Source organism: Microtus ochrogaster, chromosome 5 (assembly GCF_000317375.1).
Source record: "Microtus ochrogaster isolate Prairie Vole_2 chromosome 5, MicOch1.0, whole genome shotgun sequence".
NCBI lineage: Eukaryota > Metazoa > Chordata > Mammalia > Rodentia > Cricetidae > Microtus > Microtus ochrogaster.
In genome coordinates this window covers 31,111,836-31,117,357 of record NC_022012.1, presented here as the reverse complement: position 1 = coordinate 31,117,357, position 5,522 = coordinate 31,111,836, and the positions used below count along the sequence as shown (strand labels likewise).

The 5,522-nt window shown below is 41.7% G+C and overlaps 1 protein-coding gene across 5 annotated transcripts in view; it reads right to left on the bottom strand.

Annotated features, from left to right (window-relative positions):
• Msantd2 (Myb/SANT DNA binding domain containing 2) overlaps positions 1–5,522 on the bottom strand; it is a 36,696-nt gene that overhangs the window by 11,595 nt on the left and 19,579 nt on the right. The window lies entirely within an intron of this gene.

The following is a 5,522-nucleotide window of genomic DNA, read 5'->3' as shown; positions in this document are numbered from 1 at the left end:
ACACACACACACACACACACACACACACACACACACAGGCACACACTAACATATGGGGGCTGCGGATGTAACTCGGTAGGTACAGTGCTTGACTAACATGCTAACAGTAGGTGGCGCATGCCTGCAATCCCAACACTGGGTGGGAGGAGAATCTGTGAGTTCCAGGCCAGCCTGATCTACACAGAGTTCCAAGACAGCCAGAGCTAAACAGAGAGATCTGACGTAAAATAAGAAACAAACAAACCAAAAGCATACATTTGTAATTATATATTTTGACATACAATTGCAAATTTTGGGCAGAAAAAAATAAAAACCATTTGGGCAAAAATCTTAGTATTTATCATACCTGATTTTATGCATTAGTATATGGCAAACTGACTTTCCACAAGAACTAAGAAAAAATATAGGAAATTTGTGTTACCATCCTCCCCTCTACTCCACTCCACCCCTGTTCTATTGTTAGAACAAATTTTGGCAAGTAAAAAAAGTAAAAACCTTCTAATTCTAAACCTTTGGCTTTCCCTTTTCCTAGCCAGGAGAGATCCTTAGCCTATTGGAGCCATGGATCCCCTCCTGAGGAAAATGCACACATCACAACTTCTCACGAACTGCGAGGAGTTCACACACCTCTGCTTTAAGTATGCGCTACAGCTCACAGGCTTTTCTTCCATAAAAGAACATAGTAAATTCAGGAAGTCAGGTTTCAGAGGAGTCTAAAGACTGACACGACCAGGGCCAGCAAGAGGGCTTAGCAGGTGATAGCACCACCATACATGGAACCTGAGTGCTGCCAATGCCGAACCCAAAGTCAAGAGATTTCCTCAACTCAACTTCTCATAAGCTGGAGCCAAAGGCATACTACACAGCACCCAGATTTTCTGATTTTTTTTTCCTAGAGAGAATTTCAGTAAAACTCACAAACAAGCAAGTAAATAAAAACAAAGGAGAACAGTATCTGATTCAGAAAAAAAAATCACATATTACTTGGTTTCTCAATTCATTTTAATGACTTATTTAAGCAAAAAAAAAAAAAAAGTTTCCGCCGGGCAGTGGTGGCACACGCCTATAATCCCAGCACTTGGGAGGCAGAGGCAGGCGGATTTCTGTGAGTTCGAGACCAGCCTGGTCTACAAGAGCTAGTTCCGGGACAGGCTCCAAAACCACAAAAAAAAAAGTTTCCTAGATGTGGTGGTGCACATTTGTTACCCCGGCACTAGAGAAGTAGAGGCACGGGGCTGGGAAGATGGCTCAGTGGTTAAGAGCGCTGGCTGCTCTTCCAGAGGACCCAGGTTCAATAACCAGCACCCACATGGCAGCTCATAACTGTCTGTCTCCAGTTTCAGGGGAACTGACACTTTCACAGTCACACATGCAGGCAAAATACAAGTACACATGAAATAAAAATAATTTTAAAAAAAGAGAGACAGGCAGGAGGATAGAAAATTCTGGCCTAGTCTATTTTTTTTTAATATTTACTTATTTATTATGCATACAATATTCTGTCTGTGCGTATGTCTGCAGGCCAGAAGAGGGCACCAGACCTCCTCACAGATGGTTGTGAGCCACCATGTGGTTTCTGGGAATTGAACACAGGACCTTTGGAAGGGCAGGCAATGCTCTTAACCGCTGAGCCATCACTCCAGCCTGGGCTATACAGCCAGACCCTATCACAATAATCAAAAAGAATGAACAAAGTTCTCATTTTACTTTCTTTTGTTTGTTTTGTTTTTGTTTTTCAAAACAGGATTTCTCTGTGTAGCTTTGAAGCCTGTCCTGGAACTAACTCTGTAGAACAGGCTGGCCTCAAAATCACAGAGATCTGTCTGCCTCTGCTTCCCAGGTGCTGGGACTAAAGGTGTGCACCAACAAGCCAGACTGTTGTGTTTTTGTTTTGTTTTGCTTTTTTCAAGGCACTTTTATTCTGTGATAAGCAACAATTCCTTTTCTGAAGTGGCAATAAGTAATATTTTAAAATTCATCCTGGAAATACAATGAGGGCCTAGGCCACCGAAGACCTCATTTCAAAACACTAAAGAACTGCAGCAAAACTGGTGGATACTGTGGAAAAGGTTGGTGGCAGCTAGGCAGGCGACACTGGGAACGGGCCCTCGGGCATGCTAGGGAAGCCCTTAGACCACCAAACAGGGATGTTAACGTTAAACATAAAAAATCCACACAGACTGGACTCCAGGAAAAGCATTCCTCTAAAGTTGCTACGGCAGAATGTTTTTCCAGGCTTCTGTTTCCTCGATACATCCTTCACTTTGGGGCTCTGACTCCAAGTGGTATTCAGCTAAAAGATTAAAACTGTCACGAATTTACTAACAGTTGGTACCTGCAGGGAGGCGGACATGATCGCCATTACAAGATGGCGCCACATCCTGTCTTGTTGGTTATAAACAACTCCATATTTGGCTATGCCTTTGAGAGCTGCGTGTCCCCTGCTTCCTGCATGCATGGTGGATAATGGTCTCTAGGCCTATCCCGAAGTAGTCTGGTGGCAGCTGATGGTGGCAGCCATCACACAGGGCGACCCGTGTGCCAATTCCCTATATAAGCAGCTGCCTTAGTGCTCTCGGGCCCCTTCGCTTCATGTTATCTCTCAACCAAGTGCACTCCAGTAAAGCGTCGTTCTTTCTCGCTGGTCGAGTTCGCCGCAGGTACCTGTTAGTCTCACCCTGTAACTCAGGCTATCCTGGCACTCATCGAAATCTGTATCAGCCTCCCCTACTTATTACTTTGTCAACCTGACACAAGTTAATATCATCTGGCAAGAGGGAACCTAAACTGAAAAAAATCTATCAGTTATCATAGGCATGTCTACGGTGTATTTTCTTGACCACTATGGTCAGTGTAACTAACACCTGGGCAGGTGGTCCTGGGTGGTAAAATTAAGCAAGCTGCCCAAGCCAGAGGAGCAAGTCAAGCACGGTCTCTGCTTCAGGTCTTGTCTTCAGGTTCCTAAATGAGTCCAGGTCCTGACTTCTCTTTATGATAGATTGTAAGCTGTAAAATTGAAGTAAACCCTTTCCTTCTCAAATTGCTTTTGGCCATTTTATCAAAGCAACAGAGAAAGCAAACTAGGAGAGCCTTGCAAGTGCTCAGATTACAGAAGTGAGCCACCATGCTCCGTTGCCCTATACTGTTGCTTAGCAACAGAGTAGGTTTGTTCTACTATGTGTGTTCTACTATGTGTATATTCTAATCACAATATGCTGAGCAATGTTTTGTCATAGGACATAAGGATAGTTACAATCTCTTGACTAAATGTCAACAAATTTTTTGCTCCATTATAATGGGACTTATGGAACTGTCTTCCTGTACACTTCCATTGTTGATTTAAAAATGCCATTGTGTGGAACACAACTTGTATTCATTACAGTTCATCTCATCTCCATTCTATCTCCAACCATTTACTCATATAAATTTACTCATGTAGCAAATAAAAGAAAACATGAGGAAATGGTCATAATCTATAACTTTTTGGCAAGTAAGTATCACACTTATCTGTTTTTATAGTCAAAAAAATTACCTTGTAGATATTTCTTCTGCTATAGTTCAAGCGCACCTCCCTTTTAAAAAAAAAATACTTATTTATTATATATACAATATTCTGTCTGTGTGTATGCCTGCAGGCCAGAAGAGGGCACCAGACCCCATTACAGATGGTTGTGAACCACCATGTGGTTGCTGGGAATTAAACTCAGGACCTTTGGAAGAGCAGGCAATGCTCTTAACCTCTGAGCCATCTCTCCATCCCCATCAAGTGCACCTCCTTTAAGAGGAGTTGACAGCTTAAGAACCACCATCGACTTGAAGGTGTGACTGAGTAACAATGAATCTTCTACAATAAAGACTTTAGTTTTATTTTCATGTTTTAAACTCTTCTGTGGTGATATTTTGTTTGTGCTCTAACAAATAAAGCTTGCCTGAAGCTAGAGGGCGGAGCTAGTCACTAGTTAACCCGTAAAGGTCTGGAGGTCTGTACAGACAGACAGGAAGTGATATGCCTGGGTGGCGAGAGGAATATAAAGTGGAAGGAGACAGGAGCTTGGCTTTTGGCCTGGAGATTTCACAGAGGTAAGAGATCTAGTGGCTGACTGCTCTGCTTCTCTGATCTTTCAGCTTTCACCCCTTAATATCTGACTCTGGGTTTTTATTACTAAGACCAATTAGAACTTGTGCTACACTCTTCCAAAGCAGAATTTGTGTTTGTTGTTGAGTAAGTTTCTTTTGTAGCAATGAGTTGACTAACTCACTGTTCACCATGAGTTTTGACACATGTAAGGAGTATTATACAGTTCAAAGTTATAATGACACTGATAATAAGGATGGATCTAGTAATAAAAGTTTACGGAGACTGGGAAGACAGCTCAGCAGCTAAGAGCACTGTCTGCTCTTCCAGAGGATCCAGGTTCAATCCCCAGCACCCACATAGCAGCTCACAACTGCCTGTAACTCCAGTTCAGGGGATCTGAATGCCCTCTTCTGGTCTCCTCTAGCACTGCATACATATATATGATGGACTTAAATTTATGTGCAGGCAAAATATTTATATAATAAAATCTATTTTTTATGTTGATAATTTAAAAGCATAGGTAATGAGAAAACTCAGGTGTAATGGCTCATTCGACCTTCCACTTCTCATGGGATGGATGAAACATGTCCTTTTAAGAATTAAGGATTCTGTCTTGGACGTATCTATAGTTGACACGTTTCACTATAGATAGATACTCAATATAGCAAGCAGTATATTATCACATTAAATATTCATAGGTTTCATTTTAAGAGTTAATGGCTTTAATGTCCAACCATGACACAGATTTCCAAAAAGCAGTCTTCAGTTCAAACATTCCCTAGTGATGTGGTGCCAGTTCTCATTTTACAAGAATTTTTGAGGGGCTCAAATCCAAATGACTGTAGAGAATAATTATAACTGTATTTTCCTGCTCAAGTACACAAGTTATTTGAAATCCATCCTTAATTTTAAGTGAGATAGAAGATTGAGCATCATAATTTAATATTGCAGAGGCAGCAAGATTCCATAAATCTGAATGATGAAAATTAATTCAATGAGAAATATAGGTACTTGCCCAGTATATAAAGGGACCTGGGTTTAATCTCGGAAAAACACACATACACACACCCACACAAAATAGGTCCGGAGAAATGGCTCAGTGGTTAAGAATACTGACTGCTCTTTCAGATGATCAGTTCAATTCTCAGCACCCACATGGCAGCTCACAACTGTCTGTAACTCCAGTTCAGAGGACCTGACGCCCATGACAAAAACAAAACAAAACAAAACAAAACAAAAAAATGAACATAAAATAAAAATGAAAAAAATAATAATACTAAGAAGGCTGAAGTTGAGCCGGGCGGTGGTGGCGCACGCCTTTAATCCCAGCACTCGGGAGGCAGAGGCAGGCGGATCTCTGGGAGTTTGAGTCCAGCCTGGTCTAGAGCTAGTTCCAGGACAGGCTCCAAAACCACGGAGAAACCCTGTCTCGAAAAACCAAAAA